The sequence below is a fragment of the Phymastichus coffea genome, unplaced genomic scaffold (assembly GCF_024137745.1).
Source record: "Phymastichus coffea isolate CEN01 unplaced genomic scaffold, Cenicafe_Pcof_1.1 PCOF00019, whole genome shotgun sequence".
In the NCBI taxonomy this organism is placed as follows: domain Eukaryota; kingdom Metazoa; phylum Arthropoda; class Insecta; order Hymenoptera; family Eulophidae; genus Phymastichus; species Phymastichus coffea.
Window position 1 is genome coordinate 2,950,722 of NW_026706830.1, and position 16,948 is coordinate 2,967,669.

Genomic DNA, 16,948 nt, shown 5'->3' on the forward strand with positions numbered 1-16,948 from the left:
TAAAGTATATGAGATCAATCTACCTGATCGTTTTAACTCAACTGCTTGGCCAAGTAAACGTAGACCGGATTTTCATGCCACACGCATCTTTCGTCGAATTCTGGGTTATAATGGATAATTGGCATACATGAGAGTGTAGACTTTCTAAGGAATATTACGGCTTTCTTTAAAATATATCAGATTCATCTACCACTCCGTTTTAGCTCTACTTGTTTGCCAAGTAATCGCAGACCGGATTTTCACGCCACACGCATCTTTCGTCGAATTCTGGGTTATAATGGATAATTGTCATACATGAGAGTGTAGACTTTCTAAGGAATATTACGGCTTTATTCAAAATATATCAGATTAATCTACCACTCCGTTTTAGCTCTACTCGTTTGCCAAGTAATCGCAGAGCGGATTTTCACGCCACACGCATCTTTCGTCGAATTCTGGGTTATAATGGATAATTGTCATACATGAGAGTGTAGACTTTCTAAGGAATATTACGACTTTATTCAAAATATATCAGGTTCATCTACCACTCCGTTTTAGCTCTACTTGCTGGCCAAGTAATCGTAGACCGGATTTCACGCGACACGCATCTTCGTCGAATTCTGGGTTATAATGTATAATTGGCATACATGAGAGTGTAGACTTTCTAAGGAATATTACGGCTTTATTTAAAATATATCAGTTTCATCTACCACTCCGTTTTAGCTCTACTCTGTGGCCAAGTAATCGTAGACCGGATTTTCACGCGACACGCATCTTTCGTCGAATTCTGCGTTATAATATATAATTGGCATACATGAGAGTGTAGACCTTCTAAGGAAGATTACGGCTTTATTTAAAGTATATGAGAGTAATATACCTGACCGTTTTAACTCAACTCCTCGGCCAAGTAAACGTAGACCGGATTTTCACGCCAAACGCATCTTTCGTCGAATTCTGGGTTATAATGGATAATTGGCATACATGAGAGTGTAGACTTTCTAAGGAATATTACGGCTTTATTTAAAATATATCAGATTCATCTACCACTCCGTTTTAGCTCTACTCGCTGGCCAAATAATCGTAGACCGGATTTTCACGACCCTTGCAACTATGGTGTGAATTTGGGTTATAATGGATCATTGGCATACATGAGAGTGTAGACGTTCTAAGGAAGATTACGGCTTTATTTAAAGTATATGGGAGTAATATACCTGACCGTTTTAACTCAACTCCTCGGCCAAGTAAACGTAGACCGGATTTTCACGCCAAACGCATCTTTCGTCGAATTCTGGGTTATAATGGATAATTGGCATACATGAGAGTGTAGACTTTCTAAGGAATATTACGGCTTTATTTAAAATATATCAGATTCATCTACCACTCCGTTTTAGCTCTACTCGCTGGCCAAATAATCGTAGACCGGATTTTCACGACCCTTGCAACTATGGTGTGAATTTGGGTTATAATGGATCATTGGCATACATGAGAGTGTAGACCTTCTAAGGAAGATTACGGCTTTATTTAAAATATATGAGATCAATCTACCTGATCGTTTTAACTCAACGTCTTGGCCAAGTAATCGTAGACCGGATTTTCACGCGACACGCATCTTTCATCGAATTCTGGGTTATAATGGATAATTGGCATACATGAGAGTGTAGACTTTCTAAGGAATATTACGGCTTTATTCAAAATATATCAGATTCATCTACCACTCCGTTTTAGCTCTACTCTCTGGCCAAGTAAACGTAGACCGGATTTTCACGCCACACGTGTCTTTAGTCAAATTCTGGGTTATAATGTATAATTGGCATACATGAGAGTGTAGACCTTCTAAGGAAGATTGCGGCTTCATTTTCGGTATATCAGATCAATCTACCCCTGCGTTTCAGCACTACTCGTAGTGCTGAAGTAATCGGCCAAGTAATCGTAGACCGGATTTTCACGACCCCTGCAACTATGGTGTGGATTTACGTTATAATAGATAATTGGCATACATGAGAGTGTAAACTTTCTAAGGAAGATTACGGCTTTATTTCAAGTATATGAGATCTAAATACCTGACAGTTTTAGCTCTACTCGCTGGCCAAGTAATCGTAGACCGGATTTTCACGCCACACGCATCTTTCGTCGAATTCTAGGTTATAATGGATAATTGGCATACATGAGAGTGTAGACCTTCTAAGGAAAATTACGGCTTTATTTAAAATATATCAGATTCATCTACCACTCCGTTTTAGCTCTACTCGTTTGCCAAGTAATCGTAGACCGGATTTTCACGCCACACGCATCTTTCGTCGAATTCTGGGTTATAATGGATAATAGGCATACATGAGAGTGTAGACTTTCTAAGGAATATTACGGCTTTATTTAAAATATATCAGTTTCATCTCCCACTCCGTTTTAGCTCTACTCTCTGGCCAAGTAATCGTAGATCGGATTTTCGCGCGACACGCATCTTTCGTAAAATTCTGGGTTATAATGGATAATTGGCATACATGAGAGTGTAGACTTTCTAAGGAATATAACGGCTTTATTTAAAATATATCAGATTCATCTATCACTCCGTTTTAGCTCGACTCGCTGGCCAAGTAATCGTAGACCGGATTTTCACGCGACACGTATCTTTCGTCGAATTCTGAGTTATAATATATAATTGGCATACATGAGAGTGTAGACCTTCTAAGGAAGATTGCGGCTTCATTTAAAGTATATGAGATCAATCTACCTGATCGTTTTAACTCAACTGCTTGGCCAAGTAAACGTAGACCGGATTTTCATGCCACACGCATCTTTCGTCGAATTCTGGGTTATAATGGATAATTGGCATACATGAGAGTGTAGACTTTCTAAGGAATATTACGGCTTTCTTTAAAATATATCAGATTCATCTACCACTCCGTTTTAGCTCTACTTGTTTGCCAAGTAATCGCAGACCGGATTTTCACGCCACACGCATCTTTCGTCGAATTCTGGGTTATAATGGATAATTGTCATACATGAGAGTGTAGACTTTCTAAGGAAGATTGCGGCTTCATTTTCGGTATATCAGATCAATCTACCCCTGCGTTTCAGCACTACTCGTAGTGCTGAAGTAATCGGCCAAGTAATCGTAGACCGGATTTTCACGACTCCTGCAACTATGGTGTGGATTTAGGTTATAATGGATAATTGGCATACATGAGAGTGTAGACCTTCTAAGGAAAATTACGGCTTTATTTAAAATATATCAGATTCATCTACCACTCCGTTTTAGCTCTACTCGTTTGCCAAGTAATCGTAGACCGGATTTTCACGCCACACGCATCTTTCGTCGAATTCTGGGTTATAATGGATAATAAACATACATGAGAGTGTAGACTTTCTAAGGAATATTACGGCTTTATTTAAAATATATCAGTTTCATCTCCCACTCCGTTTTAGCTCTACTCTCTGGCCAAGTAATCGTAGATCGGATTTTCGCGCCACACGCATCTTTCGTCGAATTCTGGGTTATAATGGATCATTGGCATACACGAGAGTGTAGACCTTCTAAGGAAGATTACGGCTTTATTTAAAGTATATGAGAGTAATCTACCTGACCGTTTTAACTCAACTTCTCGGCCAAGTAAACGTAGACCGGATTTTCACGCCAAACGCATCTTTCGTCGAATTCTGGGTTATAATGGATAATTGGCATACATGAGAGTGTAGACTTTCTAAGGAATATTACGGCTTTATTTAAAATATATCAGATTCATCTACCACTCCGTTTTAGCTCTACTCGCTGGCCAAGTAATCGTAGACCGGATTTTCACGACACTTGCAACTATGGTGTGGATTTGGATTATAATGGATCATTGGCATACATGAGAGTGTAGACCTTCTAAGGAAGATTGCGGTTTCATTTAAAGTATATGAGATCAATCTACCTGATCGTTTTAACTCAACTGCTTGGCCAAGTAAACGTAGACCGGATTTTCACGACACTTGCAACTATGGTGTGGATTTGGATTATAATGGATCATTGGCATACATGAGAGTGTAGACCTTCGAAGGAAAATTACGGCTTTATTTAAAGTAAATGAGATTAATCTACCTGACCGTTTTAACTCAACTCCTCGGCCAAATAAACGTATACCGGATTTTCACGCCTTACGCATCTTTCGTCGAATTCTGGGTTATAATGGATAATTGGCATACATGAGAGTGTAGACTTTCTAAGGAATATTACGGCTTTATTCAAAATATATCAGATTCATCTACCACTCCGTTTTAGCTCGACTCGCTGGCCAAGTAATCGTAGACCGGATTTTCACGCCACACGTATCTTTAGTCAAATTCTGGGTTATAATGTATAATTGGCATACATGAGAGTGTAGACCTTCTAAGGAAGATTGCGGCTTCATTTTCGGTATATCAGATCAATCTACCCCTGCGTTTCAGCACTACTCGTAGTGCTGAAGTAATCGGCCAAGTAATCGTAGACCGGATTTTCACGACCCCTGCAACTATGGTGTGGATTTAGGTTATAATAGATAATTGGCATACATGAGAGTGTAGACCTTCTAAGGAAAATTACGGCTTTATTTAAAATATATCAGATTCATCTACCACTCCGTTTTAGCTCTACTCGTTTGCCAAGTAATCGTAGACCGGATTTTCACGCCACACGCATCTTTCGTCGAATTCTGGGTTATAATGGATAATAGGCATACATGAGAGTGTAGACTTTCTAAGGAATATTACGGCTTTATTTAAAATATATCAGTTTCATCTCCCACTCCGTTTTAGCTCTACTCTCTGGCCAAGTAATCGTAGATCGGATTTTCGCGCGACACGCATCTTTCGTAAAATTCTGGGTTATAATGGATAATTGGCATACATGAGAGTGTAGACTTTCTAAGGAATATAACGGCTTTATTTAAAATATATCAGATTCATCTATCACTCCGTTTTAGCTCGACTCGCTGGCCAAGTAATCGTAGACCGGATTTTCACGCGACACGTATCTTTCGTCGAATTCTGCGTTATAATATATAATTGGCATACATGAGAGTGTAGACCTTCTAAGGAAGATTGCGGCTTCATTTAAAGTATATGAGATCAATCTACCTGATCGTTTTAACTCAACTGCTTGGCCAAGTAAACGTAGACCGGATTTTCATGCCACACGCATCTTTCGTCGAATTCTGGGTTATAATGGATAATTGGCATACATGAGAGTGTAGACTTTCTAAGGAATATTACGGCTTTCTTTAAAATATATCAGATTCATCTACCACTCCGTTTTAGCTCTACTTGTTTGCCAAGTAATCGCAGACCGGATTTTCACGCCACACGCATCTTTCGTCGAATTCTGGGTTATAATGGATAATTGTCATACATGAGAGTGTAGACTTTCTAAGGAAGATTGCGGCTTCATTTTCGGTATATCAGATCAATCTACCCCTGCGTTTCAGCACTACTCGTAGTGCTGAAGTAATCGGCCAAGTAATCGTAGACCGGATTTTCACGACTCCTGCAACTATGGTGTGGATTTAGGTTATAATGGATAATTGGCATACATGAGAGTGTAGACCTTCTAAGGAAAATTACGGCTTTATTTAAAATATATCAGATTCATCTACCACTCCGTTTTAGCTCTACTCGTTTGCCAAGTAATCGTAGACCGGATTTTCACGCCACACGCATCTTTCGTCGAATTCTGGGTTATAATGGATAATAAACATACATGAGAGTGTAGACTTTCTAAGGAATATTACGGCTTTATTTAAAATATATCAGATTCATCTACCACTCCGTTTTAGCTCTACTCGCTGGCCAAGTAATCGTAGACCGGATTTTCACGACACTTGCAACTATGGTGTGGATTTGGATTATAATGGATCATTGGCATACATGAGAGTGTAGACCTTCTAAGGAAGATTGCGGTTTCATTTAAAGTATATGAGATCAATCTACCTGATCGTTTTAACTCAACTGCTTGGCCAAGTAAACGTAGACCGGATTTTCACGACACTTGCAACTATGGTGTGGATTTGGATTATAATGGATCATTGGCATACATGAGAGTGTAGACCTTCGAAGGAAAATTACGGCTTTATTTAAAGTAAATGAGATTAATCTACCTGACCGTTTTAACTCAACTCCTCGGCCAAATAAACGTATACCGGATTTTCACGCCTTACGCATCTTTCGTCGAATTCTGGGTTATAATGGATAATTGGCATACATGAGAGTGTAGACTTTCTAAGGAATATTACGGCTTTATTCAAAATATATCAGATTCATCTACCACTCCGTTTTAGCTCGACTCGCTGGCCAAGTAATCGTAGACCGGATTTTCATGCCACACGTATCTTTAGTCAAATTCTGGGTTATAATGTATAATTGGCATACATGAGAGTGTAGACCTTCTAAGGAAGATTGCGGCTTCATTTTCGGTATATCAGATCAATCTACCCCTGCGTTTCAGCACTACTCGTAGTGCTGAAGTAATCGGCCAAGTAATCGTAGACCGGATTTTCACGACCCCTGCAACTATGGTGTGGATTTAGGTTATAATAGATAATTGGCATACATGAGAGTGTAGACCTTCTAAGGAAAATTACGGCTTTATTTAAAATATATCAGATTCATCTACCACTCCGTTTTAGCTCTACTCGTTTGCCAAGTAATCGTAGACCGGATTTTCACGCCACACGCATCTTTCGTCGAATTCTGGGTTATAATGGATAATAGGCATACATGAGAGTGTAGACTTTCTAAGGAATATTACGGCTTTATTTAAAATATATCAGTTTCATCTCCCACTCCGTTTTAGCTCTACTCTCTGGCCAAGTAATCGTAGATCGGATTTTCGCGCGACACGCATCTTTCGTAAAATTCTGGGTTATAATGGATAATTGGCATACATGAGAGTGTAGACTTTCTAAGGAATATTACGGCTTTATTTAAAATATATCAGTTTCATCTACCACTCCGTTTTAGCTCTACTTGCTGGCCAAGTAATCGTAGACCGGATTTCACGCGACACGCATCTTTCGTAAAATTCTGGGTTATAATGGATCATTGGCATACACGAGAGTGTAGACCTTCTAAGGAATATTACGGCTTTATTTAAAATATATCAGATTCATCTACCACTCCGTTTTAGCTCTACTCGCTGGCCAAGTAATCGTAGACCGGATTTTCACGACACTTGCAACTATGGTGTGGATTTGGATTATAATGGATCATTGGCATACATGAGAGTGTAGACCTTCTAAGGAAGATTGCGGTTTCATTTAAAGTATATGAGATCAATCTACCTGATCGTTTTAACTCAACTGCTTGGCCAAGTAAACGTAGACCGGATTTTCACGACACTTGCAACTATGGTGTGGATTTGGATTATAATGGATCATTGGCATACATGAGAGTGTAGACCTTCGAAGGAAAATTACGGCTTTATTTAAAGTAAATGAGATTAATCTACCTGACCGTTTTAACTCAACTCCTCGGCCAAATAAACGTATACCGGATTTTCACGCCTTACGCATCTTTCGTCGAATTCTGGGTTATAATGGATAATTGTCATACATGAGAGTGTAGACTTTCTAAGGAATATTACGGCTTTATTAAAAATATATCAGATTCATCTACCACTCCGTTTTATCTCTACTCGTTTGCCAAGTAATCGCAGAGCGGATTTTCACGCCACACGCATCTTTCGTCGAATTCTGGGTTATAATGGATAATTGTCATACATGAGAGTGTAGACTTTCTAAGAAATATTACGGCTTTATTTAAAATATATCAGTTTCATCTCCCACCCCGTTTTAGCTCTACTCTCTGGCCAAGTAATCGTAGATCGGATTTTCGCGCGACACGCATCTTTCGTAAAATTCTGGGTTATAATGGATAATTGTCATACATGAGAGTGTAGACTTTCTAAGGAATATTACGGCTTTATTTAAAATATATCAGATTCATCTATCACTCCGTTTTAGCTCGACTCGCTGGCCACGTAATCGTAGACCGGATTTTCACGCGACACGTATCTTTCGTCGAATTCTGCGTTATAATATATAATTGGCATACATGAGAGTGTAGACCTTCTAAGGAAGATTACGGCTTTATTTAAAATATATGAGATCAATCTACCTGATCGTTTTAACTCAACTCCTTGGCCAAGTAATCGTAGACCGGATTTTCACGCCACACGCATCTTTCGTCGAATTCTGGGTTATAATGGATCATTGGCATACACGAGAGTGTAGACCTTCTAAGGAAGATTACGGCTTTATTTAAAGTATATGAGAGTAATCTACCTGACCGTTTTAACTCAACTCCTCGGCCAAGTAAACGTAGACCGGATTTTCACGCCAAACGCATCTTTCGTCGAATTCTGGGTTATAATGGATAATTGGCATACATGAGAGTGTAGACTTTCTAAGGAATATTACGGCTTTATTTAAAATATATCAGATTCATCTACCACTCCGTTTTAGCTCTACTCGCTGGCCAAGTAATCGTAGACCGGATTTTCACGACACTTGCAACTATGGTGTGGATTTGGATTATAATGGATCATTGGCATACATGAGAGTGTAGACCTTCTAAGGAAGATTGCGGCTTCATTTAAAGTATATGAGATCAATCTACCTGATCGTTTTAACTCAACTGCTTGGCCAAGTAAACGTAGACCGGATTTTCATGCCACACGCATCTTTCGTCGAATTCTGGGTTATAATGGATAATTGGCATACATGAGAGTGTAGACTTTCTAAGGAATATTACGGCTTTCTTTAAAATACATCAGATTCATCCACCACTCCGTTTTAGCTCTACTTGTTTGCCAAGTAATCGCAGACCGGATTTTCACGCCACACGCATCTTTCGTCGAATTCTGGGTTATAATGGATAATTGTCATACATGAGAGTGTAGACTTTCTAAGGAATATTACGGCTTTATTCAAAATATATCAGATTCATCTACCACTCCGTTTTAGCTCTACTCGTTTGCCAAGTAATCGCAGAGCGGATTTTCACGCCACACGCATCTTTCGTCGAATTCTGGGTTATAATGGATAATTGTCATACATGAGAGTGTAGACTTTCTAAGGAATATTACGACTTTATTCAAAATATATCAGGTTCATCTACCACTCCGTTTTAGCTCTACTTGCTGGCCAAGTAATCGTAGACCGGATTTCACGCGACACGCATCTTCGTCGAATTCTGGGTTATAATGTATAATTGGCATACATGAGAGTGTAGACTTTCTGAGGAATATTACGGCTTTATTTAAAATATATCAGTTTCATCTACCACTCCGTTTTAGCTCTACTCGTTTGCCAAGTAATCGCAGACCGGATTTTCACGCCACACGCATCTTTCGTCGAGTTCTGGGTTATAATGGATAATTGTCATACATGAGAGTGTAGACTTTCTAAGGAATATTACGGCTTTATTTAAAATATATCAGTTTCATATACCACTCCGTTTTTAGCTCTACTCTGTGGCCAAGTAATCGTAGACCGGATTTTCACGCGACACGCATCTTTCGTCGAATTCTGCGTTATAATATATAATTGGCATACATGAGAGTGTAGACCTTCGAAGGAAAATTACGGCTTTATTTAAAGTAAATGAGATTAATCTACCTGACCGTTTTAACTCAACTCCTCGGCCAAATAAACGTATACCGGATTTTCACGCCTTACGCATCTTTCGTCGAATTCTGGGTTATAATGGATAATTGGCATACATGAGAGTGTAGACCTTCTAAGGAAGATTACGGCTTTATTTAAAGTATATGAGAGTAATATACCTGACCGTTTTAACTCAACTCCTAGGCCAAGTAATCGTAGACCGGATTTTCACGCCAAACGCATCTTTCGTCGAATTCTGGGTTATTATGGATAATTGGCATACATGAGAGTGTAGACTTTCTAAGGAATATTACGGCTTTATTTAAAATATATCAGATTCATCTACCACTCCGTTTTAGCTCTACTCTCTGGCCAAGTAAACGTAGACCGGATTTTCACGCCACACGCATCTTTCGTTGAATTCTGGGTTATAATGGATAATTGGCATACATGAGAGTGTAGACTTTCTAAGGAATATTACGGCTTTATTTAAAATATATCAGTTTCATCTACCACTCCGTTTTAGCTCTACTCGTTTGCCAAGTAATCGTAGACCGGATTTTCACGCCACACGTATCTTTAGTCAAATTCTGGGTTATAATGTATAATTGGCATACATGAGAGTGTAGACCTTCTAAGGAAGATTGCGGATTCATTTTCGGTATATCAGATCAATCTACCCCTGCGTTTCAGCACTACTCGTAGTGCTGAAGTAATCGGCCAAGTAATCGTAGACCGGATTTTCACGACCCCTGCAACTATGGTGTGGATTTAGGTTATAATAGATAATTGGCATACATGAGAGTGTAAACTTTCTAAGGAAGATTACGGCTTTATTTCAAGTATATGAGATCTAAATACCTGACAGTTTTAGCTCTACTCGCTGGCCAAGTAATCGTAGACCGGATTTTCACGCCACACGCATCTTTCGTCGAATTCTAGGTTATAATGGATAATTGGCATACATGAGAGTGTAGACCTTCTAAGGAAAATTACGGCTTTATTTAAAATATATCAGATTCATCTACCACTCCGTTTTAGCTCTACTCGTTTGCCAAGTAATCGTAGACCGGATTTTCACGCCACACGCATCTTTCGTCGAATTCTGGGTTATAATGGATAATAGGCATACATGAGAGTGTAGACTTTCTAAGGAATATTACGGCTTTATTTAAAATATATCAGTTTCATCTACCACTCCGTTTTAGCTCTACTCGTTTGCCAAGTAATCGTAGACCGGATTTTCACGCCACACGTATCTTTAGTCAAATTCTGGGTTATAATGTATAATTGGCATACATGAGAGTGTAGACCTTCTAAGGAAGATTGCGGATTCATTTTCGGTATATCAGATCAATCTACCCCTGCGTTTCAGCACTACTCGTAGTGCTGAAGTAATCGGCCAAGTAATCGTAGACCGGATTTTCACGACCCCTGCAACTATGGTGTGGATTTAGGTTATAATAGATAATTGGCATACATGAGAGTGTAAACTTTCTAAGGAAGATTACGGCTTTATTTCAAGTATATGAGATCTAAATACCTGACAGTTTTAGCTCTACTCGCTGGCCAAGTAATCGTAGACCGGATTTTCACGCGACACGCAACTTTCGTCGAATTCTGGGTTATAATGGATAATTGTCATACATGAGAGTGTAGACTTTCTAAGGAATATTACGGCTTTATTTAAAATATATCAGTTTCATCTACCACTCCGTTTTAGCTCTACTTGCTGGCCAAGTAATCGTAGACCGGATTTCACGCGACACGCATCTTCGTTGAATTCTGGGTTATAATGTATAATTGGCATACATGAGAGTGTAGACTTTCTAAGGAAGATTGCGGCTTCATTTTAGGTATATCAGATCAATCTACCCCTGCGTTTCAGCACTACTCGTAGTGCTGAAGTAATCGGCCTAGTAATCGTAGACCGGATTTTCACGACCCCTGCAACTATGGTGTGGATTTAGGTTATAATAGATAATTGGCATACATTAGAGTGTAGACTTTCTAAGGAATATTACGGCTTTATTTAAAATATATAAGTTTCATCTACCACTCCGTTTTAGCTCGACTCTCTGGCCAAGTAATCGTAGACCGGATTTTCACGCGACACGCATCTTTCGTCGAATTCTGGGTTATAATGTATAATTGGCATACATGAGAGTGTAGACCTTCGAAGGAAAATTACGGCTTTATTTAAAGTATATGAGATTAATCTACCTGACCGTTTTAACTCAACTCCTCGGCCAAATAAACGTATACCGGATTTTCACGCCTTACGCATCTTTCGTCGAATTCTTCGTTATAATGGATAATTGGCATACATGAGAGTGTAGACTTTCTAAGGAAGATTACGGCTTTATTTAAAATATATCAGATTCATCTACCACTCCGTTTTAGCTCTACTCGCTGGCCAAATAATCGTAGACCGTTTTTTCACGACCCTTGCAACTATGGTGTGAATTTGGGTTATAATGGATCATTGGCATACATGAGAGTGTAGACCTTCTAAGGAAGATTACGGCTTTATTTAAAATATATGAGATCAATCTACCTGATCGTTTTAACTCAACTCCTTGGCCAAGTAATCGTAGACCGGATTTTCACGCGACACGCATCTTTCATCGAATTCTGGGTTATAATGGATCATTGGCATACATGAGAGTGTAGACCTTCTAAGGAAGATTACGGCTTTATTTAAAGTATATTAGAGTAATCTACCTGACCGTTTTAACTCAACTCCTCGGCCAAGTAAACGTAGACCGGATTTTCACGCCAAACGCATCTTTCGTCGAATTCTGGGTTATAATGGATAATTGGCATACATGAGAGTGTAGACTTTCTAAGGAATATTACGGCTTTATTTAAAATATATCAGATTCATCTACCACTCCGTTTTATCTCTACTCGCTGGCCAAGTAATCGTAGACCGGATTTTCACGACACTTGGAACTATGGTGTGGATTTGGATTATAATGGATAATTGGCATACCTGAGCGTGTAGACCTTCTCAGGAAGATTGCGGCTTCATTTAAAGTATATGAGATCGATCTACCTGATCGTTTTAACTCAACTGCTTGGCCAAGTAAACGTAGACCGGATTTTCATGCCACACGCATCTTTCGTCGAATTCTGGGTTATAATGGATAATTGTCATACATGAGAGTGTAGACTTTCTAATGAATATTACGGCTTTATTCAAAATATATCAGATTCATCTACCACTCCGTTTCAGCTCTACTTGCTGGCCAAGTAATCGTAGACCGGATTTCACGCGACAGGCATCTTCGTCGAATTCTGGGTTATAATGTATAATTGGCATACATGAGAGTGTAGACTTTCTAAGGAAGATTACGGCTTTATTTAAAATATATCAGTTTCATCTACCACTCCGTTTTAGCTCTACTTGCTGGCCAAGTAATCGTAGACCGGATTTTCACGCCACACGCATCTTTCATCGAATTCTAGGTTATAATGGATAATTGGCATACATGAGAGTGTAGACCATTGAAGGAAAATTACGGCTTTATTTAAAGTATATGAGATCAATTTCCCTGATCGTTTTAACTCAACTCCTTGGCCAAGTAAACGTAGACCGGATTTTCATGCCACACGCATCTTTCGTCGAATTCTGGGTTATAATGGATAATTGTCATACATGAGAGTGTAGACTTTCTAAGGAATATTACGGCTTTATTTAAAATATATAAGTTTCATCTACCACTCCGTTTTAGCTCTACCCTCTGGCCAAGTAATCGTAGACCGGATTTTCGCGCGACACGCATCTTTCGTAAAATTCTGGGTTATAATGGATAATTGGCATACATGAGAGTGTAGACTTTCTAAGGAATATTACGGCTTTATTTAAAATATATAAGTTTCATCTACCACTCCGTTTTAGCTCGACTCTCTGGCCAAGTAATCGTAGACCGGATTTTCACGCGACACGCATCTTTCGTCGAATTCTGGGTTATAATGTATAATTGGCATACATGAGAGTGTAGACCTTCGAAGGAAAATTACGGCTTTATTTAAAATATATCAGTTTCATCTACCACTCCGTTTTAGCTCTACTCGTTTGCCAAGTAATCGCAGACCGGATTTTCACGCCACACGCATCTTTCGTCGAATTCTGGGTTATAATGTATAATTGGCATACATGAGAGTGTAGACTTTCTAAGGAATATTACGGCTTTATTTAAAATATATCAGTTTCATCTACCACTCCGTTTTAGCTCTACCCTCTGGCCAAGTAATCGTAGAGCGGATTTTCACGCGACACGAATCTTTCGTCGAATTCTGGGTTATAATGTATAATTGGCATACATGAGAGTGTAGACTTTCTAAGGAATATTACGGCTTTATTTAAAATATATCAGTTTCATCTACCACTCCGTTTTAGCTCTACCCTCTGGCCAAGTAATCGTAGAGCGGATTTTCACGCGACACGAATCTTTCGTCAAATTCTGGGTTATAATGGATAATTGGCATACATGAGAGTGTAGACTTTCTAAGGAAGATTACGGCTTTATTTAAAATATATCAGATTAATCTATCACTCCGTTTTAGCTCTACTCGCTGGCCAAATAATCGTAGACCGGATTTTCACGACCCTTGCAACTATGGTGTGAATTTGGGTTATAATGGATCATTGGCATACATGAGAGTGTAGACCTTCTAAGGAAGATTACGGCTTTATTTAAAATATATGAGATCAATTTACCTGATCGTTTTAACTCAACTCCTTGGCCAAGTAATCGTAGACCGGATTTTCACGCGACACGCATCTTTCATCGAATTCTGGGTAATAATGGATAATTGGCATACACGAGAGTGTAGACCTTCTAAGGAAAATTACGGCTTTATTCAAAATATATCAGATTCATCTACCACTCCGTTTTAGCTCGACTCGCTGGCCAAGTAATCGTAGACCGGATTTTCACGCGACACGCATCTTTCGTCGAATTCTTCGTTATAATATATAATTGGCATACATGAGCGTGTAGACCTTCTCAGGAAGATTGCGGCTTCATTTTAGGTATATCAGATCAATCTACCCCTGCGTTTCAGCACTACTCGTAGTGCTGAAGTAATCGGCCAAGTAATCGTAGACCGGATTTTCACGACCCCTGCAACTATGGTGTGGATTTAGGTTATAATAGATAATTGGCATACATGAGAGTGTAAACTTTTTAAGGAAGATTACGGCTTTATTTCAAGTATATGAGATCGAAATAGCTGACAGTTTTAGCCCTACTCGCTGGCCAAGTAATCGTAGACCGGATTTTCACGCCACACGCATCTTTCATCGAATTCTAGGTTATAATGGATAATTGGCATACATGAGAGTGTAGACCATTGAAGGAAAATTACGGCTTTATTTAAAGTATATGAGATTAATTTACCTGATCGTTTTAACTCAACTCCTTGGCCAAGTAAACGTAGACCGGATTTTCACGACACATGCGTCTTTTGTCGAATTCTGGGTTATAATGGATAATTGGCATACATGAGCGTGTAGACCTTCTCAGGAAGATTGCGGCTTCATTTTAGGTATATCAGATCAATCTACCCCTGCGTTTCAGCACTACTCGTAATGCTGAAGTAATCGGACAAGTAATCGTAGACCGGATTTTCACGACACCTGCAACTATGGTGTGGATTTAGGTTATAATAGATAATTGGCATACATGAGAGTGTAAACTTTTTAAGGAAGATTACGGCTTTATTTCAAGTATATGAGATCGAAATACCTGACAGTTTTAGCCCTACTCGCTGGCCAAGTAATCGTAGACCGGATTTTCACGCCACACGCATCTTTCATCGAATTCTAGGTTATAATGGATAATTGGCATACATGAGAGTGTAGACCATTGAAGGAAAATTACGGCTTTATTTAAAGTATATGAGATTAATTTACCTGATCGTTTTAACTCAACTCCTTGGCCAAGTAATCGTAGACCGGATTTTCACGCCACACGCATCTTTCGTCGAATTCTAGGTTATAATGGATAATTGGCATACATGAGAGTGTAGACCTTCTAAGGAAAATTACGGCTTTATTTAAAATATATCAGATTCATCTACCACTCCGTTTTAGCTCGACTTGCTGGCCAAGTAATTGTAGACCGGATTTTCACGCGACACGCATCTTTCGTCGAATTCTTCGTTATAATATATAATTGGCATACATGAGAGTGTAGACCTTCAAAGGAAAATTACGGCTTTATTTAAAGTATATGAGATTAATCTACCTGATCGTTTTAACTCAACTCCTTGGCCAAGTAATCGTAGACCGGATTTTCACGCGACACGCATCTTTCATCGAATTCTGGGTAATAATGGATAATTGGCATACATGAGAGTGTAGACCTTCTAAGGAAAATTACGGCTTTATTCAAAATATATCACATTCATCTACCACTCCGTTTTAGCTCGACTCGCTGGCCAAGTAATCGTAGACCAGATTTTCACGACCCTTGCAACTATGGTGTGAATTTGGGTTATAATGGATCATTGGCATACATGAGAGTGTAGACCTTCTAAGGAAGATTACGGCTTTATTTAAAATATATGAGATCAATCTACCTGATCGTTTTAACTCAACTCCTTGGCCAAGTAATCGTAGACCGGATTTTCACGCGACACGCATCTTTCATCGAATTCTGGATAATAATGGATAATTGGCATACATGAGAGTGTAGACCTTCTAAGGAAAATTACGGCTTTATTCAAAATATATCACATTCATCTACCACTCCGTTTTAGCTCGACTCGCTGGCCAAGTAATCGTAGACCGGATTTTCACGCGACACGCATCTTTCGTCGAATTCTGGGTTATAATGGATAATTGGCATACATGAGAGTGTAGACCTTCTAAGGAAAATTACGGCTTTATTCAAAATATATCAGATTAATCTACCACTCCGTTTTAGCTCTACTCGCTGGCCAAATAATCGTAGACCGGATTTTCACGACCCTTGCAACTATGGTGTGAATTTGGGTTATAATGGATCATTGGCATACATGAGAGTGTAGACCTTCTAAGGAAGATTACGGCTTTATTTAAAATATATGAGATCAATATACCTGATCGTTTTAACTCAACTCCTTGGCCAAGTAATCGTAGACCGGATTTTCACGCGACACGCATCTTTCATCGAATTCTGGGTTATAATGGATAATTGGCATACATGAGAGTGTAGACCTTCTAAGGAAAATTACGGCTTTATTCAAAATATATCAGATTCATCTACCACTCCGTTTTAGCTCGACTCGCTGGCCAAGTAATCGTAGACCGGATTTTCACGCGACACGCATCTTTCGTCGAATTCTGCGTTATAATGTAT